Source organism: Rhinolophus sinicus, chromosome 17 (assembly GCF_057876585.1).
Source record: "Rhinolophus sinicus isolate RSI-liver-muscle chromosome 17, RSI-T2T, whole genome shotgun sequence".
Lineage (NCBI taxonomy): Eukaryota > Metazoa > Chordata > Mammalia > Chiroptera > Rhinolophidae > Rhinolophus > Rhinolophus sinicus.
In genome coordinates this window covers 95,651,346-95,674,025 of record NC_142517.1, presented here as the reverse complement: position 1 = coordinate 95,674,025, position 22,680 = coordinate 95,651,346, and positions in this window count along the sequence as shown.

The following is a 22,680-nucleotide window of genomic DNA, read 5'->3' as shown; positions in this document are numbered from 1 at the left end:
AGAAGTATCTTGGAGAAGCTAAGCTGCAAAACAAGGCTGGCTGCTTCTGGTGCCAGGCTTGAGGCTGCTTAGCAACAGGTACAGGACATGCTGAGGCCAGATGATGCTTGTTTGCGGTTTGTGAACTTTTGAGAATTTTAGGAATGTCTGCAGCATGAGCCAATACAGTCCATTTCTATGGAAAAGCACTGAAAGCAACTTGGGTGGGCCTGCGAGTTGGAGGAGGCAGGGTCTCAGCAAATCACCAGGCTGGGGCAAATGGTGTCAGCTAGGTTGATGGAGACTCAGATATGGTGCTCACCTCAGTCTGTGTGCTGAGATGAGGGAGTGTTCAACAAAGGAAAAATGCCTTCTGCCCTTCCACCCCTCACCCTGAGGTCAGAAAATTCAGTTCCTCCTCACATGTCCCTGGTGCCTGTCGAGCTGCTATCCTTACACTGGAGCTCAAAGTGAGTGAGTCCTGCAGTGTATAAGTCCATGTGCTGGCTCTTTAAGAGGAATCCTTGGTACTCAATCTGGAATCTCTGCTAGTTTTTGCAACCAGAAGTTGTGGTGACTTCTTGGCACTGGAACCCTGGGCTGGGTAGCCTGGTATGGGGCTGGGACCCCTTGCTTCTCAAAGGGGAACTCCACAGCTGAGATATCCCTCCAGATTTTTAACTGCCATGTGCAGCTGTGGGACCAGCCCATCACGTGTCTCTGCCCCCTCCTACCAGTCTCGACGTGGCTTCTTCTGTATGTTCATAGTTGTAGGACTTCTGTTCAGCTACACTTCAGTCAATCCTCAATGATGATTGTTTTGTAGTTTCCTTATAATTTTGATGTGGTCATGAGAGCATTTATCTGCTCTGCCATCTTGACCAGAAATGATCCTGTGACTATTTCGTAACTGCTAGTTTGTACTTCTTAACACTTTTTCACCCATCCCCATAATCCCCATCCTATCTGGCAACCATCAAAATGTTCTCTGTATCTATAAGTTTCTGTTATATTTGTTGTTGTTTTTTCACTTTTTTTTTCAGATGCCATACATAAGTGAAATCATGTTTTACTACAGATTTTTAATATAAATTCCATGAAATTCTTAATATAACTGAGCCTTTATTCTGTATATCTGAATGTCATATATGAAAATAAATCAATTCTTAACATTTAAACGAATGCTTAATCATTTACTTTGCTATTTAGAATTGGTTGCTAGCAACTTTTAATCAACTTATAATTCGATATTGGAGATATGTGCCATTATGTTTGAAAAGTGCTGTGCTTCTTTTTCCTGTATTTCATGCTTAGAGAGGCTAGATACTCATCCATATTGTGTTTCATATTTTGAAGTATATAGATATGTATTTTAGTCCCTAGAGGTTTTGCAAATGCATTTTGATGATAAATGACATTTATATATAGGCGATACCCATTTCACTTAGAATCATAAAACAGAATGCAAATTGTTATTCAATGTATAAAGGGATATTACCAGTAAATAAGAAAATTATTATTTCTGGTTTTCATTAACATGAAGGTGGTAATCTGTATCAACTAAATGCCATGTACACAACAATCAAAGGATAAAAATGTATGGAAAAAATCCAGCCATGATGGAATAATAACTCCCCAATGTAAATAAATAGAAAACTATGCAACATTTATAAAACAGCTGTTTACAGAAAATGGAAAACAACATAAAACTATATTCATTAAGAAAAGGAAATAAATGTACTTTAAATACAAACACAGTAAGTGTGTTAAAATGTGGGGGGGAAAAATGGAAAAACTATATATCATGCAAAATTAAACATAAGAGAACTGAACTATGACTAGACAAAGTCCAATTTAGGAAAAGGAACATAACCAGGGATAAAGAGAGATATTTTACAAAGATAAAATGCTTAATTAATCAGTAGACATAATAATCCTAAATAGTATACGTGAAAAAAAAAAAAAAAAAAAGCTTCAAAATACTTGAAGCAAAACTTGACAGACCTGAAAGGAGAAGCAAACATATTCACAATTAGAATTGGAGACTATAGCACTCTTCTCTCTGTAATTGACAGAAGTGAAAAAAAAATCACAAATAATTTAGATGTGACAACATTATTACCTACTATGACCTAATTGATATTTAGAGAACACACCATCCAACAATGACAACATACATATCTATTTCAAGTGTATATGGAACGTTAACCATTAGGGATACATATGAGGCTATAAAACACAGCACACAAATTTAAAAGGGTGAAAATTTTACTAAATATGTTCATGACACATACATAAAAGCAATACAAATTGAAAAGAATATAATAAAACTGTCATTATATTCAGGAAACATACTGTGAACACAGAAAAATCATATGAAATCTAGACTGAAAGGCGACTAGAACAAATATTTGAGTTTAACAAAGTCACTGGAAAAGGTCAGTTATATAATTTAATTGGATTTTTATATTCTAGAAATGAAAAATTGGAAAATAAAGTAAACCAATACTATTTACAATAACAACAAAAAACAAATTATATATAAATTATATATATATATAAATAATATAATATATAAATATATTATATATATATAAATGTGTATATATATATATATATATATATATATATATATATATATATATATAAATTCCCCAAATATTTGGAAATTAAATATTGTACTTCTATAAATTTCATGGGTAAGAAATTAGCTCAAGGGAAATTATAAAATATTTTACAATGGATAGTATTGAAAATAAAGTATACAAAATTTGTGGGATATAGCTGAAGTTGTACTTAGGATAAATTTATGTATTTAATTTTTTATTAGAAAAAATGCTGAAAATGAATGTTCTAAGCTTCTATCTCAAGAAATACAAAAGAAATGTAAATCAACTTCCATAGAAATAAAAAGACGAAACTTATAATGATAAAATGGAAAAAAATCCACTCAAAATTAGGTAAATATAGAGAAAATTAATGAAACCAGAAGATAGCTTTATACCAAAAAAAGAGTATGATTTACTGTATGTGCAAGGTCTGACAATTAAGTCACAATTTGGAAGTGCTGAAAAGGCTGCCTGAAAAAGTTAGACGACCTGAACTTTTCACCAACAATTCATGGCTCTTGCATCACAACAATGCACCAGCTCACACAGCACTGTCTGTGAGGGAGTTTTTAGCCAGTAAACAAATAACTGTATTGGAACACCCTTCCTACTCATGTGATCTGTCCCCCAATGACTTCTTTCTTTACCTGAAAATAAAGGAAATATTGAAAGGAAGACATTTGGGTGACATTCAGGTCATCAAGGTTAATATTACAATAGCTCTGATAGCCATTCAAGAAGAGTTCCAAAATTGCTTTGAAGGGTGGACCTGGTGCTGGCGTCAGTGCACAGCTTCCCAAGGAGAGTACTTCGAAGGAGACTGTAGTGATATTCAGCAATGAGGTATGTAGCACTTTTTCTAGAATGAGTGAGAGAATGTAATTGTCAGATCTCATATATTAAAAAAAATAGAAATTTCTCATTGTTAAACTAGTATTATGACAATGTGTTTTTTAATAATATTGCAGTCCATGAACTATCACACAAAGCTCATATTGGACTTTTCATTTACTTCTAACTTTCCACATTGTCCCATCATGGCACCTACATTTTATCATGACATGTTTGTAGATGAACACAGACTTGTCTGACTATTCCTGCGACTTGCTCAGTTGGATTTAGGCACAAATTTGACAGAAAATGACAGCCATGGATTTTGTTACCTTTTAAGATTTGAGTCATAAAACTCAGTGCTTCATTTATTAATAAAACACATGTAAATAATTTGTTGAATTCTTTGACAACAAAGTCTTCTGCACATGCTTTTATTGGATTCCCACTGTATTTCAGAACAGGGTGAGGCAAGTAATATGATTCCCACTTGATGGTGAATAAAAGTGAAGCATAAAGAAATTAAGTGACTTATCAATATCGACCTCAATATTGCTGTCTCAATATTGACCTTTAATGTCAAGCGTAGTTCTCTTTCTACTTTATTCAGAGGTAAAATTCTGACCATTCCATCCAGATCAATTAACCTTTTTTGAGACTCAAGTGAGTGCTCCGGGCTGGGTAGATATTATAAGGGAAGCAGAGAAAATATTCTTTACCCTGTAGCTTTGGAATGTAACCTGATATCGGTACAAAAATAAGTGGAAGGATGATGGGAAAGAACAGTTCATGAGAAGACAGGAAACCAAGGGGCTGTTTTTCATTCATTTGGTTTTTTTTTTCCCCCTTGGGCAACGTAACTACTGCTATGCATAATAACATGAATGAATCTCACAAATATGCGGAGCCAAAGAAGCCAGGAACATAAAAGTACGTTTTTAAGATTTCATTTATAAGGGAGTCCAAAACATGCAAAACTAATTAGGGGTGGTGGAAGTTACAAGAGTGGTTAACTTTGGAAAAAATATCAACAGGAAAATGATAAGAGGGAGGCTTCTGGTTGCTGGTAACATTCTATGTCTGAAACAGGGTGGCGGTAAGCTGAGTGTAATCATTTGGAAAAAAAAAAAATTTTAGGATTATTTTTAAGATTTGTAAACTTTACTAAATATGTGTAAAACATTAATTCTTAAAAAGTGGCAATATCAGGTTTTTTAAAAATCAATAGATCTGATAAACCTCTATGTAGACTGATTAGCAAAAAAATCATATGCAAGTCATCATTATCAGGAATAGAAGAGGGGACATCACGTAGTTGAAACAGTCATTAAAAACAGTAAAGGAATGAAAAAAATAATTGTTAATAATTTGATAACTTAGGTGAAATGGGCAAATTCCTGAAAAAAAATACGTTCATAAATTACCATAACTGATATAAGGAAAAAATAGAAAACACTGATTGTCCCACATCTATTAAAGAAATTAATTCCATAACTAAAAAAAAAATCCCTTTCATCAAGATAACTTCATGCTCTGATGGCCTCAGTGTTAAAATTCCATCCAACATTTAAGTAGTAAATAATATCATTATAAACAGCTATTTCAGGAAATAAGATATGAGGGAGCACTTTCTCATTCATTTTATGTGGTCAGTATTACCCTGATAACCAAACCAAAGAAAACGTTTTCCTCATGAACACAGAATCAAAATGCTTCACATATTAGCAAAGCAAATTCCATAAAACATAACACTGTTAATACATTATGACCACTGTTAATACATTATCCCAGGAATGCAACATTGGCTTAACATTTAAAAAGTGTTAAAAAATAGTATATGATTTTAATAAAATAATGATAAAATTATATAATTTTTGTCAATAGATTTAGCAAAAGCATTTGACAAATGCTTTTTATTATTTGCATATCCTAGACTTGATGAAGGGCATCTCTGAGAAAACTATAGCTAACATTCAACTTACTGATGAAAGACTAAATGGTTTTCTCCACTCATCAACCCCCCATCAGGGTTGGGAAGAAGGCAACAAAGTCCAATTTTAACCAGTTTTATTCAACAAGGGGCTTGAGTAAGTAGGAAAAAAAAAAAAAAAAAAAAGAAAAAACATTGGAAAGGAAGGAAGACATTTGCCTTTACTTACAAAATTCTATACATAAAAAATTCTACAATATCTACAAAATAGCTACTATACTACTTGAACAAATATTTGAAATTCGTAAAGTTGCAAGATAAAGGTTTATTTTACAAAATTTTAAGATACAAGTATATTATACAAAGGTAATTGTGTTTGTATATAATAGCAATGAATATTCAGAAAATAAGAGTCTAAATGCAATTCCATTTACAATAGCATCTAAAATCATGAAATATATATAAACTTAAAAGATATGTTAGACTTGTACACTGAAAACTATAAAACACTGCTGAGAAATTAAAGAAGGCATAAATAAAATATAGATAAAAAACCATGTTCGTGGACTAGAATTTTCATTTTTCTTAAAATGTTAATTTTTCTTAAATTAGTCTATGGATGTATTATAATCCTAATCAAAATTTTAAAAATAAATACATTTTTTAAGTGAACAAACTGGTTTTAAAATCTACATGGAAATTCGAAGAACTCAGAGTTCAAAATAATTTTAAAATAGAATCAAGTTGGAGGACTTACACTACTTGATATTGTGACCTACTCTGAAGTTACAGTAATGAAAACAAATAAGAGACTGGCATAAGTATAGACAAATATATAATACCAGTGGGGTAGAATAAAGAGTCCATAGATTGACCAACATTTATATGGTCAATTGATTTTTAACAAATGCAATTCAGTGGAGGAAAGGATAATCTCTTCATCATATGGTGCTGGAACAGATCCAAAATATGTATTCAAAATATGACCCTTATCTCACTTCAAACACAAAAAGTAACTTAGACATTGGCCATATACTTAAAATTAAGTGCTAAAACAAAGAGCATCAAGAAGAAAATACGGAAGAAAATTTTTGTAACATTGAGTTATATATAAAAAAATTAGAGAGTAAAGAAAAAACACTAACTACAAAAGGAAGATAATAATAAATCGTGCATTATGTTAAAGTTAATAACTTCTGCTGTTCAACATCATTAAGATATGTACAGTAAATAACACAGTAAGAGAAAATATTTTCAGGACAAATATCTGACAAAGGATGTATATTCATACTATAAAAACTTCTACAAATCAGTAATAAAAAGACAAAAAAACTTAATCTAAAAATGGCAAAAAATTTACATAAACACTTCACAGAAGAATATCTACAGATGATTGATTAATACATGGAAATACACTTAACATCAATCAATGGGGAAATGTAGATTTTAAGCACAGTTGGATACCATTAAATAGTCACTTGAATGGTTAAAGTGAAAAAAAAAAATAGAAGTGTTGGTGAATATGTAGAGCAAATAGAATTCTTACACTTTGCTGTCAGGAATTCTAATTGGTTTCACTACATAGGAAAATGCTTTTACAGTTTCTTATAAAGTTAAATATATACCATGTTTCCTTGAAAATAAGACCTAGCCGGACAATCTGCTCTAATGTGTCTTTTGGAGCAAAAATTAATGTAAGACCCAGTCTTATTTTACTATAATATAAGACTGGTCTTGTATAACATAATATAATATAGTATAAGACCGACTCTTATATTAATTTTTGCTCCAAAAGACACGTTAGAGCTGATTGTCCGGCTAGGCCTTATTTTCGGGGAAACATGGTGCTTATAAGGCCCAACTATTTCACTACTCAAGAAAAATGAAAAATGTGATTGTATGGAAACTTGCACTGAATATTCAGAGCAGTTTTATTTCTGCTATGGGAAAAAATAGATCTAATCTATAGTGACATAAGTAGACTGACTAATGTCTAGAACTGAATCTGATTCAGGAAGTGACTGAAAAAGAGCATGAGGGAACTTTTTGGAAAGCTAGAAATATTCTTCATGGTGTGGTGATCACTCTTAAAATGGGTACATTTTATTACAGGTAAATTATACCTTAATAATATTGATTTGAAATATATAGGAGAAAAATGAGACAATAAAGATAATTTTCTTTAAATACAAATAAAATTATATGATTTTCAGGTGTACAATTCTGTAATACATCTATATATCACATTGTGTGTTCACCAAATCTATGTAACTTTGCTAACAATTGTCACCCCAATAAACTTTAATTTAAAAAAATGATATGATTTTTAATATATAAGATAAATGAAGTTTTCATTTCTAAACTTGATATAGTTTATTATAATGATTTATATTCTGTTATATCTCAAAAAATAGTTGACTGCTTGTGATTAAAGGACATCAATAAACAATTAACCTTTCCTTTGTGTTTTAACCACACAACTGAGCATAAAGCTATGGCCAATAATTTTGAAAAGGTATTACTTTTGGTAGTTTTCAAAGTATTCCTAAGATATGAATTTAGTATGTGAACAGGAATTACAGAGATCACTAACTTATGAGAAATACATCCTACCCTCTGAAAAGTGAATCCAGCAGTGGCAGATTGAAGTTATCCTTGCTAAAACAGGTGAGAACAGGTGTTACACTAAGTCCTTCTATGTTTTTGGTTCTGTTTGTAATCTGCAAGGAATTGACCAACCTTGTGAAACCTTGGTAATTTCCTAGAAATGGAAATTTGCCTGTCACATAATATAATTCTGTTCATAGCCTTAGTGGCTTGTTTGTTTGTTTGTTTCCTGAAACACAGTTAACTTTAGAATAGTGCAAGAAACATTTGGCTTTTAAAATATCTTTGAACCTGAGAGCAAATCATTGTGGCCAAATTGGTTGTGCCAAGTTAGAGATGTAATTGATTTAAGAAATTAAGTAGTGAAACCAAGTGGGATACATTTCAAACTAAAGCTAACCCTAACAAGAAGGGTTCATTTGAATTGTGAGTCTTTATGCTTATAATAGCTATGTCTGCACTAAATGCAAATTGGTCAGTATGCTTTTGGAAAAGATGGAAAGCTTTGCTTCTATATAACAAATTTCATCAAATACAATAGAATTCTTGTAAAATAAAAAATAAAAAAAGTGACAGAAAGAAAACACAGCATTATAAGGATCACCGTTTAGGGGAAGAAGAAGGCAACATGGAGGACATAAAGATGGGGTTGAAAAATATCTCCATTACATGAGAGGCTCCCGATGATCAAGAATAATGCTGTATAGCACAGACTATGTGCCACTCACTCATTTGTGTTTTGTGTAATTTAACAAGCATGTGTGATTATTGTCACCATTTTCATGGCACAGAAAATGTGAGTAATTTGCCAAGGTCACATAACAACTAAGTTGTGAAACTGAGATAGGAACTTAACAGTACAGCTACAGAGCCCATATGATTACCACCAGGTTTTCTTTCTTTACATCTTCCTACTCTTATCTTCCTGCACAATGAGCAGGGGGTCCTCTCAAAGGCCTCCTAGAGCAGCAGCACACCCTGAACATCAGGAACCCAGCTGACACCACGGAGAGGGTCAACATCAGAGAGGAGAGTTTGGGAGAGGTAAGTCAGCACTAGTGCAGAGAGCTATAAGGCTCTCCTGATAAATTGTGTGCATAACTCTTCTGGACATCAGGGTCTACTTGAGAGGTGTAAGTCAACGTGTTACCACAGCCAGCAGAAACAATATTCATCATAATTCATAATGATTTGCTTTGTGGACAATACAGAGCATGATAGTTCTAACTGACATTATCAAATAGAAAGGCACGAAAGAGAATGTGTATTCAAAGTGGGAAGAAAGCCTTTCCTTATTTAGACTTTCATCATCTGCTGACCATTTATACTGACTTGTGTGGAAACAAATACAGTGTTAGAGGAGGTCAAGGATGCACCTCTAGGGATTTCTGAAGATGAATGAGAAAATAAAGACCTTGAAATCTAGAAGGAATGTGTAATGTTATAAAACTGATTTCTGTATGATAGTTTATAAAACCAGATTAATGACCAGGAAAGAAGTATACCTCCTTAGACCTATTGAAGACTATTTTTCTATGGATACTAGCTTACTTCATTTTGATTAGAATATGATGACTTAAATAAATATGCTGTTTAAAAACCTAGACCTATTAAGAAAGGAGGCCGAGTCATGTAGCTCAGAAAAGGGTAAGAGAAAATATGGGTGAAATTAAAGTCAGATGATAGAAAGAATGGATGAGGTATTTATTCATGACAGTAAAAGAAAAAAAAAATAATTCACTGAACACTTAATTTGAACAAGAAATTTTTCTAAATAATTAACAAAGATTATCTCCTTATTACCACTTTAGTTATCTATAGCTGAATAACAAATGACTCCAAATTTTGTGGAGTAAAACAAAACCTTTTCTTTTCATACATTTTGTGGGTCCAAAATTTGGACAGGGCACAGTGAGGTTAGCTTGTCTCTGCTCCAAGGTATCTGGGGGCCTCAGCTCAGGAGACACAAATGGCAGGAGATTGAACGCATTTTCACTCCGACGGGAGGGCTCAAGCCCTGGCCACAGTTGTAACTGCCAACTACAGGGACGACACAAGACCTTCTTTCTCAGCATGAAAGCTTCAGGGTTGTCAGACTTCATTCTTTGTCATTCGGGGGTCAAACAGAGAATGTTCAAACAAAAATAAAAAATCGTGAACTTCTATCCAATTCAATTAAATCCCAAACAGTGAATACTTAGCAACGTTAATTTTTTTTTCTGTGACATATTCAATTCTTGCATTCTAGAAATATCCGAGAACTTGTAGCAGTGTGGAAAAGATTTTCATACCAGAAGGTGTGGCAGCAAAATCCAGAAAGTCTTCCTCTTCTTCAACTTTATAATGATATTAATTATAAATGGAGATATCATGTTGAACATTAAAACGGACCTTTAGAAATTTAACTTCTAACATTGTTCCTAAACAACATTGTATTTTGGCTCATGTTATGTTCTCATTAAATGATAAATTCCGTTGTTTATTACTGAGTTGTATTACATTGAATGTCATCTGGCAAAATCTTATCCTTCATCAAGGAACAATTTAAATGTAACTTTTTTGGTGACATTCACCACTGCCTCCCAGTAGATATATCTTCACGAATATGTCTCTGTCTTTTGTTGTTGGTAGAAAGTTCATTAAAAACAAGAAAAGGGTCTTATTAATCTTTCATTTTCAGGACCAAGTACAATGTGTGATACCTAGTACATACTCAAATATATCTAGTGTACAAACTCAGAGAAACAGAGAGTAAAATGGTGGTTGCCAGGAGCTGAGGAATGGGGGGAATGAGGAGATGGTTGGTCAAAGCTTAGTACACACTTCCAGTTATAAAATTAATAAGTTCTGGGGATTTAATATACAATATACTGATTTTAGCTAACAATACTGTACTGCATACTTGAAAGTCACCAAAAGAATAGCTCTTAAATGTTTTTATCTCACGCACACACAAAATGGTAGTCGTGAGGTTATAGAGAAGTGAATGAACTGCATTACGGTAATCATTTAGCAACATATATTAATACATGCATCAAATCATTATATTGCACACTTTAATCTTAAACATTTATGTTTCAATTATATTTCAATAAAGCTGGGAAAAGTATGAAAAAAAATGAATATATTTAGCTTTCAATGATTGACATAGTAAAAGATAAAAACACATAGTTTACAAATTGAAGCTGGGAATTCTTCGAAAGCAAATTTAAAATGATAAAAATAGCAAGAACAAAGTATCTCTTTAAAAGGGTAGAAACCAGCCATATTTTCTTCATGTTAAACATAACAAATATTTGATAAACATTTGGGTTATGATCCCAAATATTTGAACTATACAACATGCTCTATGTTATAAAATCCACAAGCAAAATTGAGCATGTCTTGTAATACTGTCGAAACTGTGGCGAGAGCTGATAAAAACAAAAAGCATGAAGGACATTTAATGGAAAGAGAAGTATAGAAATCCGTATGGAAGTGGATTTGGGGTATGAAGCGTTGCTGGCAGACCTTCTGTAGCTTCCCCCAGGAAGCTTATCATAAATGCAGAATCCCAGGTATCATCTTAGACCTACTGAATCAAGAGCTGCATTTCAACAAGCTCCCAGGGTGACTTCTATGCCCATGTACTTTTGAGAAATAGGAAGCTAAAAACATCAAACCTTTCCCCAAAAGATTCTGCAACAATCTTAGTGCTGTTGCTTTACTCGCAACTGAGGAAGCTAATGTACCACCCTACTTGTTTGTCTCACTAAATCACATTAATCCAAAGAGAAAAATGACAAAATTCCCAAGCCTAATTCACCCAAAGTTATCAGTTTTTAATGGTTAGTGAGAAATTCAAATAAATTTGAGGGACTTTTTAAAATTTCTCAGTAGTCAGGTCCCCAAATGGTAGTAGTTTTCTTAGATGAAGTTTTTTAGACTGCAAAGATTTGGTTACTGGATTTTGATAAATTTCTGTGTTAACGTTGTTGAGTTTAGGCATCTGGTGAAGTAATCTGAAAGACTTTTTTTTAATCAAGGCCAGCTAGCTGCAAAAAAACTAGGGCGGCTTAAAGTTGTTATTTGCAATGGGCATAGAATAAGAACTGTGGCTTGTCGTTTGCCTGAAGACAGAAGTTTCTTACAAGGGTATTTCCCAGCTGTAACTGAATACCTCCATAAAATACTTTAAGCAACTTGGTTTTCAAAATTCATGATAAATCTTATTTCTTGTTATCAGTTATCATATATTTATGAATTATATCAATGTTAAAGAGCACTATTTTAAATATTAAAAGGCTACTCTTATGAGTTCTAAAGAACAACTAAAATGTAAGTTTCTAAATCAGCTTAGAAGAGTGACTGAGTTTCACTTTATCCTTTTTGTTATGTGTCATGTTTTGTTATGTTTCCCTGAGGCTTGCTTAAATTTAGGTTAAAATAAAAAGAAAAAGGAAAAACTCTATTCCTCTCTTCTTTTTGGTCTGGTGAGAGCCCCAAATGAAATTAATATTGATTTACACTAAGAACGGACAGATATTTTAAGTGTGTATATATGTTTATAATAGTCTTATTATTGATGGACTTTAAATACAGGAGCATCACTAGAAAGTGGAATTGTGATTCATTCATAAAAAGAGAAAGCAGAAATTTAATTGTGTAAGGCTTCAGGCCACAACTAGACCAAATTGTTTTTCTCAACAATAATTCAGACAACATAAACAAGCATCATGACTATTGGAATCCCATATCTGACTCTGTATTCGCACAATCTAGGCATTGCTTATATCTGTGGCTATCTGTGGCAGGCAGGATAATGACCTCCGGAGATGTCCACATCCTAATCCTTGAAAGCTGTCAGATTACATGGTAAAGGGCGATTAGATTGCAGCAGAAATGAATATTGCTAGTAAACTGACCTTAAATAGAGAGATTATCCTGGATTATCTGGGTGGGCACAATATAATCACAAAGATCCTTAAAAGTGGGAATGAGAGATAGAAATTAGCACGTTGCGACCAGCACTACAAGAGCAGTGGGAAGCCAGAAGGGCGGCACAGAGTTAAGAAAGACAGTAACCAAGAATAGATTGCAAGCGGGTCCAAGGGACTCAAGTCTCAAGGACTGAGCCCTGAATGGAGCCAACGCTTAGCTTTTATTAGCAATCATACAAGAAAGTACCACTTGTTTTTTCCATGGTCCATAAGTTATGTGCCTGACTGGCTGTTCCTCCCGAAAGTCCCCATTGTGCTCCAACATGTACTGTGCTTCACACACATGCACAGCCCCAGGGGATGGAGTCACTGTACTGAAACCATCAGATAAAGGAGGATGACCGATATCGTTCCATGGGTTCCCAGCTTTCCGGGACACTCCCTGAAGGAAGCTTTACCGATATTGTTCCATCGGGTCTCAGTTTTTTGAGATACTTCCTTGTGTTGTTTTGGGTGGGCGTGGGGGAATAGATGGTTTGGCAGCTGTAAGGCAACATAAGCAGATACCCTGTTTCCCCGAAAATAAGACCTAGCCAGACAATCAGCTCTAATGCGTCTTTTGGAGCAAAAATTAATATAAGACCCAGTCTTATATTATTTCTATTCTATTCTATTCTATTCTATTCTATTCTATTCTATTCTATTCTATTCTATTCTATTCTATTCTATTCTATTCTATTCTATTCTATTCTATTCTATTCTATTCTATTCTATTCTATTCTATTCTATTCTATTCTAGACCCAGTCTTATAGTAAAATAAGACCGGATCTTATATTAATTTTTGCTCCAAAAGATGCAATAGAGCTCATTGTCCGGCTAGGTCTTATTTTCAGGGTAACACGGTAGCAGCATAAACAGGACTTGGCTGACATTGCTGGCTTTGAAGGGGGAGGTACAGGACTGTGAGCTAAGGAATGGGGGCAGTCATGAGAAGCTGGAAAAGGCAAGAAAATGGATTTTCCCCTACAGCCTGAAGAAAGACATACACCCTGAAGATACTGTGACCCTAGCCCTAGGAGATCTGGGTTGAACTTCTGATATTCAGAACTAGAAAATAAAGAATAAAAAAATGGTGTTGTTTAAGCTGCTAAATTTGTGGTAATGTCATAGCAGCAATATAAAACTGATACACTCTTTTACCATACTTCTTCTACTTCATACTGAAACTGTAAGATAAGAATACTGTGTAATATTTATTGAACACCTGTTATGTACTAGGAACCTAAAATTTATTATTTCAGTTCTTACAAGTCTCTTTTTAAAAATCCTAAATTTATGAATGAGCAAATTAAGCCTTGTATAAAATAATTTGTCATCAAGTAATGGTTGAGCAAAGATTTGAACATACGTGTTACTAACTTATTTCAACGTCTGAATACTTTCTACTATACCCACTCTCTATCTGACAGTAAGTGTAATTTTGCTTTAGTTGAATTACTCAAACTGCCTGAATCACCACTAGCTATGAACTAAAATTAGAAACTGTACAGCTATATGTTATTATCTGGAAACAATCCATAAATCTCAGTAATTAAATACATTTACTATTGTAGGATACAGTGACAAAAACCTGTGTAGATAGAAACGGAGCAAATGTGCTCTGTTTGGAGGATATACATGCCCTTTGGAGGACATACGTAGTCTTTTTTACATGAAATAATATTCATGCTGACTTCAAACAATTATTTCAAATTTATAAAAAATGACCATAAATATTAAATTTATGGATCAAATATTATTTTGCAACATCACATATACTTCTTTCACACGAAGGAGAAATATTCTTTCCTAAGTAATAGAGAATGAATATTGTTCCTTGGGAGAGATTAACTACTATGATTATGTTGGAATAATCATAATCCACTGTTATTTTATCAGCATGTGTCCCCTCAAGCATTATTTTGTCTTCAATAGTACAAAAATATTTCCTAGTACTTTTCTGTCTTCTGGTGGCTTTATTACCTGGTACACCTGCAAACTTCTCTTTACAATCTGTAATGTTGCTCTGTATTTTCTCTTTACACCTTGTTCTTATGCTGGAGGTGAGGTGGGGGGAACTGGCTAAGGGAGTGATACCAGTGCTGTCTATTTTTCTGCTGAATGCAGTACAGATAGCTACAATTTAAAGTCAAGCACTCATGTTTCCAACAACATTACCTTTTTCCAACAGCTGACTCAATAACTCAGCAGGCACTTTTAGTGCCATTTTGCCAGGTATGCAATTTTCACTTGATATATAATTCATATCTTGGCCTCTCGCTTCCTTGTCTGTCAGAATGTGGGCCTCCTAGAGCAGTAGATTGCTCAGATCCTAGAGGGAAAGGACTGGCGCCCATTCTTCAACAGACCGTTAAAGGAGTCCCATCTGGTAGACTCAGTAGCTTTCTATGTTCTTGTATGAAGCAGGATGGGAGGACATTATTGTGGTGACAAAATGAGAATTTAGTGAGGAGAAAAAGCCTTTGAATGATAATTCAGAACTAACTAGAAATATTTTCTCCTATTGCAGAAATAAACTAAAATAAAATGGTAGCATGAATTTAAATTAAAATAAATTCTTATTCTTGAATATGTAGTCTTACAGAGCATGTTTATGGTGGCTTTTATTTACTTATTTATTTACTTATTTATTTTCCTACTTCTTAGGTCAAAAGAAACATGTTTTATAAATTATTTTTTCAACATCTTTCATTCAAAAATCTCCCTTTTTACTTGATTCTGGGAGGCCAAATTTCAGTATCCAAAGATAAATGTTTCATAACTGAGATGTATTTAAAAATAGAAACACATTTTAAAAAAATCTGTGAGACTCCTAGAAGGACTGAAAGTTTTGATTGTTAACATGGAATCCAAGATATAGACAAACTCTTTCTGCCATATAAAAGCAATTATTATGTCCCATGATATATTTATATAGGTACAATAATACCCAAATCTTTCTTTTCACAAGATGTTAACATATTTGAAAATTATCAAGATATTTTTGAAGACGTACAAATTCTTCCAGTTACTACTGCTCAAATTTATTTTCAGAAATGAAGCACAAACATCTGCAAAGTTACTCACATATCTTAAATTTACCAAGAGTAATTTATAAGAGAGGAACAGCTAAATCATTATATTTTAATATTGACTTTACTAGTTACAGAAAGGTACTTTCCAACTGGCTTGCCAAATCAGAATTTAAACTCTCAAGGCATAGGTCTCATCCTGATATCTTCCTACTAAAACGGTCTCCTTGCTTAAGAAGTTAAAAGGAAAAACAAAGCTAAAACAATATCTGTTCTGTTGCTCACCCATAAACACTTCTAGATCTCCCAGGCCCAAATATGTTTGAATTTGATAACGAGTCCCCACAGCTGTGCACTACTTTGTTTAGATTCTGCTTGGAAATCCTCACTTCACTACTGTCTGCTTGCAAATTCCCCATCATTAAGTCCTCGTGGTATTTATGTTGCTTGTTTTCAAACCAGGAACCATTGTTTTGCCTCTCCAGGTTTTCGCTACTGATTTGAAAGCTGATCGTCTACCTGCTTCCAATCTGGTACCTTTGGCATGTTGCTTTGGCATTTGGCTCTCCCAGTTTCATGCTCCTTAACTCCAAGTTTTGATGTCCTGTACACTACCCAAGTCCCTGAGGACACTCTGTATCCAGCCCCTTCATGTGTGATGAGAAAGAACTATGTACTGAAAAGCCACGTTGATGTTTTCATTTGCCTTAATGACTCTGTGAGTGAGTAAATTGGAAAATAATGCTCCTAAGTACTGTTGCTAGGAGGATGTTTAATGGGGTAACACGGAACTATCTCAAGAGAGATTCTATGTTCAGTTTAGGCCCCAAAATGTAAGTGGCTTTTTCTGCTAAAGACAACAGTAAAACACCATCAATCCTGGGGGGAAAGAGAAGGCAGATTGTTGTCAGGATACACATGAACAAGGATGGCTCAGATATAAAAAAGAGAAAGCCTTTCTTGCAAGAGCAAGGCATGCAGATATTTTGTACACCTTACAGGAGGCCACAATTTGTGAGATTTAAGGTCATGAAATGAAGACTGAGAACTAATAGTGAGAATTGAAACAAAGAATTGCCAATCAAGGAATGGAAGGTTTGGGGCAAACAAAGTAGCATAAACAGTTTTTGGAAGGAGGAAAAAATGGAGGCAGATTCTTTTATCCATATCAAAGTCTTCCATCATTTCTCTAATAAAAGATCACCAAAGTTTTATACCAGAATTTTACAGTATATCCTTTAAAGCATTTTGCATATAATTATGTTCACATTATTTGCATAGCAAAATATAGAATTTACACTCAAAATTGTTGGATTCTGTCATTTTCAACCAATCTTTTCCTTGTCACCATGGAGCTGTAGTGAGAGAATCTCTTTTCTTTTTATTTTTTTTTCAATTAACCAAATACTTTTTTTTTTTTTTTTAAGGAACAGTGTGTTTCTCCAGGGCCCATCAGCTCCAAGTCAAGTTGCTGTCCTTCAATCTAGTTGTGGAGGGTGCAGCTCAGCTCCATGTCCAGTCACCGTTTTCAATCTTAGTTGCAGGGTGAGCAGCCCACCATCCCATGTGGGAATTGAACCAGCAACCTTGTTGTTGAGAGCTCGGGCTCTAACCAACTGAGCCATCCGGCCGCTCCGAGAGAATACTTTTTGATGATATTATGTAATGGTGTCTGCCTGAGCATTTCCTTCTAGGGGATCATGGATCGGACTCCAGTGCTCACTGTTGGAAGTGAGGGAGAACAGCAAAAACCAGCATAAATAAGTGACATTGCTAAAGGAAAGCTGCCTTTGAAAAGCTTAGTTTTCTTTGTGTCTAGGAAAGTGATCTTGCTTTTCTGTTCTCTAAACATAGCATCATCTTTACTCAGCAGTAACCAACAAGCCGAAGAAGACAAAAATACTGGAATGGTAGCTGCACATGTATTTTGTAGCACAAGTATTGTTAGTAAGAGCTTGGGTTTTGGAGTGAGACCGTGTGGGTCGGATCCTGGCTTGCTTGTTTTCATTCTTTTCATTAGTGAGAATAACTTATATCTAGTTCTATTACAGATGTTGTCCACCTGTCCATTGTTACAGAGACATTGGAGGGATTTCAAAACTACCTTTCCACAGCTACTGTCTTTCCAGAACCCCCTTGGTTTATTTTTGAAAAACAGAAAAATTTTTTATTCTTTATGGTTATTTCTTGCCTATAAGAACATTTCATGTTGACGATTTTAAGGAAAATTTTTAAGGGGATGGAGTTTGATAATCAAGAAATAAAATTTTAATGATAAAGTGTTTATGTCATAAACATGTGTGTGTGTGTGCTCTGTCCAGCTGCTTTTGAAAGATAAGAGACTAGAGACTTCAGCTGACTGGCCCACAGGAACCAGTAAAAAGCAAGCCTTTGTCTGAGACCTCAGAACAACTTCCTCAGGTGGCAGAAGATGCAATCAAGAATAGCCTTGCTGTTCTGGCCCCATGGTACCCAGTGTCAAGTTTAAGCACAGTCTCTGATAACTGCTGAGGCAAAAGGTCACGTCATAAACTTTTGAATTTATTTATTCTCTTTCACCTTGGAAGAAATTTAAAATGTTTGAATAAAAAGGAGCTTTGGTGAACTATCATTTTACAGCTTATTCTAAGTTTGGGTTTCTGTTTACAAATATATTATAACGGATATACTATAACAGGTATATTATGATCTGTAAACATGCATTCTTAGGATAAATATGTCCCTGACATACTCAGTTGTCTATGGAATTAAAGCAGTCAAATAGAAAGCAACAAAAGTTTTATTTTTCAAGAAAATAAGAATGGTTATGAATTTGTAATAACAGAAAATCCAAGACAAATACTACTGCTGAAAGAGCATAAAAAAAAGATACTCAGAAGCATAAATCTCCCATAAACAATCATGTATTCTCAACAGTATGGAGATTTAAATTAGTCCTTTTTTTATAGTTTTGTATGTCCTTAAGTAGTAACAGAAGTAATTTTCTATTGAATTAAAATAAGCTGCAGGCACTTCTTCACGGATCATAGTACACTTTAATAATAAGGCCAATTATTGTTAACAGAGAAGAGTGATTCTACCAGATGACAAACCGGATGCATCCCTTGGTGCTCATTTATAGTGGTTAAATGGGATTTAGTGAATTATTAACAAACTGGTATAATTTGTATAAATGTATTTTATTGCCACTTTTGATCCAAAAAATATTTGTATAAATTGAATTTCTAATATTTAATCTCATATAATTCAAATATTACTATTTTGTCAGTAATTAACTCAAAAATAAATGGGAAAGGTTGAAATGAGGTAGTTTTTGATAGTAAAATAGAGAAAAACCTATTCATGATTAGAGCTATCCTGAGATGAGATGCCATACTTAAAAATATATTGAGATTCTTTTTAGCAGAGGCATTATAACAGTGCTAAAAAACATATTTGTAGAAATGATTTATGAATCTGATAGAAGTTTAGACACCTTGCTTTTAATATTATGTGTGAATCTAGAGTGCTATCATTTCATGGCCAAGTTTGAATCCATATCATGATAGTGTGTCTAGGGTGGTGCACCATTCTTTCTTAATATTATAATAATTGCAAAATTGTTACATTTTTGCCATAAAAGTAATATATGTAAAATAAGCCGTTCCCATGGTAAAAGAAAAATCAAGCAATAAAGAGAGGATTAAGAACACATAAAAGTATCTTTTCCTTATCCTCATTCCCATCTCTTGATGTAGTCAGATTTAATCAACTGTATATTTACTGAAAAAAAAAATCCACATAGTGGTGGACCCACGTAGTTCAAGCTTGTGCTGTCTAACGAGCAACTGTATGTAGAATTCATGCAAAACATCTTGTTTTATCCAAATATTATGCTTATGTTTTCTTTTAATTTTGTGTTGAAGAATAGAGAAGGATTTGCACTGTGACACAGCCTCAGATGAAGCCATAGAGCTCTGATTACGTACGATCATGTCTCATGATTGATGCTCAAAGGAGTAATAAAAGGATGGAATAATTTCTGCATTTTAACAATTCCCTGTTGATCATGCAGAGCTTTGTGACAAACTGGGGGCAAACTCTTTGGTCTCCCTTTAAGACCAAGTGACTTATGCCATTTTGTAATTTCTCCTTAGATGACAAGGTGTCAAACAAAACAGATCAAATTATAATATTGATTGGCATTTGTGACTGAAACTATCATGTTCTCTTATATCGATGAGCTCCTCTAGTTTGGTTGCCATGTAACTGAGTGGAGGATAGAAATGACTTCTAGGACAGTCCCCTAAAATGTCCTCCTGCACAGTCTGTTTCCCCTGTCAATTATCTGAAAATCATGAACTCCAAAACTGCAGAACCACACAATGAAAGGAGTATGGTTTGCTGTGGTTGCAAGAAAGCACACAGAGGTCAAAGTGATCGGCATTCATCTGTGATAAATGCAAAAATAAACTTTCCTTGTGTTAAAAATCATGAGATGCCAGGGTTTATTACAATGGCATGAGCTAGCCTATTCTGGCCTGTATATCATTGCTTTATGAAGAAACACTGGCCTACTTGACTGGCCTCGGTTTCTTGATGTCTTCAAAATTCTACCATGTTTACTGCTAAAGAACCAAAATAAGGTATAGCTCAGAAAGGTTAGTTATACCCAATTTCAATGCCAGTTTAATTTGATTCATATTTAGTCTCAGCCTGCTTGTGGGGATGATTTTCTGAAGTTGTAACAGTTTTTCTTTTTTATTAACAAAAATATATTATGATTTCTTCATCATATTGCTAAGATATTCCATTTTCTTAATCACCAAGTTAGTTTTAAAAAAATTAATTCCTGAACACATACTTCTCTGAGCCCTTTGCAGGATTTCATTACAATTCAGGTCAATTGCTTTTTAACTTTTCTGTATCTACTGCATAGCTGTCATTCCAACGTTTTTTTTGTTTTGTTTTGTTTTTTTCTTTTTTTCAAGGGTTAGATCCTTGAACCCTAACAACTCCTCACATACTATGCTTTCTGCTTTTGGTATTCCTTTTCCATTTTTCAGATAACATCCTTTAGTAATTTTTTTGTTTTTTTTTAGAAATTATTCAAAGGAAACAAACTGTTTCACTCTTTGTTCTGCTAAAGTTATCTTCAATTTCCCTTTATAAATTATGAACAGCTTGCATAGGTTTAAAATAATTTCTTTCACATTTTTGACAGCACTGTTCTACTGACTTCTAAGATCTATTGCTGCTAATCACTTGTCTATTATACTTTGGAGGTAAGCTGTTCTTATTCTCTGGAAGATTTTCAGACCCTCCGTTTAGTGTTAGTATTTTATAATTTCATGATGATGTATCCACTGTTAGATAATTAAAAGTTTATTGCTTGGCACTTGGTAGGTTTTTTAAACCTAAACCTTCCTTTCTTCATCTCTGGAAAATCTTCATCCATTTTTCTTGGATCACTTCCTTTTCTTTATATTCTGTTACCCTCATAGCCCCACCTCCTAGATATGTGCTTAATATCTTAAACACCTCCAGAATACTTCCTAGATCTGTGATTAATATCCCATTTTTTTATTTCTGTGTAAAAACTTTTATTTGTATTAGTATTTAGAATGCAGAAATGAAAGAAAAAGAAAGGAAGGAAGGAAGGAGGGAGGGAAGTTAGGAAGGAAGGAAGGAAGGAAGGAAGGAAGGAAGGAAGGAAGGAAGGAAGGAAGGAAGGAGAGAGAGGGAAAGAGAGAGAAAGAGAGGGAGAGAGGATGAAAAGAGAAAGAAAAAAGAAAGAAAGAAAGAAAGAAAGAAAGAAAGAAAGAAAGAAAGAAAGAAAGAAAGAAAGAGAAGAAAGGAAGAAAGGAAGGGAGGAGGGAAGGAAGAGAAAGAAAGGAAGGAAGAGAGAAAGAAAGAGGAAAAGAAACAAGAAAGGAAAGAAAGTTAATATCCTGGTTTCATACTTTGTATCTCATTTTCTTTTTCTGTATGTCCATGCTATTAACTATAATAAGACAGACTCCTCAAAAAATAATTTTTCTTAAAATGAATATGGACATTCCTGACTTTCCCGTCTCCAAACAATTCAGAATCATTGAGATTTCACCTTATCTTTTTAATTATATATAAATTACCACCTTTATGGCTATTTAACATGTATTTAAAAATACGTCATAAATAAGTTTTTGAAATAGGTCAAGCTAAATTGATTTTAGATTTTATCCTTTCATCTATTTTCATCACATTTAAATTTTTCTCTCTAATTCTCAAACCTCACATTCTAGGGAAAAAGCATAAGAGATGTTTATGCCCATGGAGAAGGGCTCTCACATCACTGGATTGTAAATCAGAACTTTCTGAAACTACACCAACTCTCTCAATCAGCTGATACTGTTGGATGTATCAGATAGTGAAAATCTGGAAGATAATTGACCCTTAGATCTCATCTTTCTTCCTGGGATCTCCTGTTAATTCTAGATTCTCAATATATTCTCCCAATATTCAGAAATTTCTAGGTGAAAACTTTTTCCACCTCCATGATTATGCCTCTGAGATGAGAATATCTCCCAGGTAACATTGTTCAATCTTGGTATACCTGCATGTGTTTTTTGGCATTTACGTCTTACAGCTAAATATTAAGTTTCTATGGGACTAGGAATATATAGGAAAAGACCTTGTTATCTTTGTATCTCTGCATTTTTCTACATAATCTAGTTTCAAGCATCTCTCTCTGTCTCTTTGTCTCTCTGTCTCT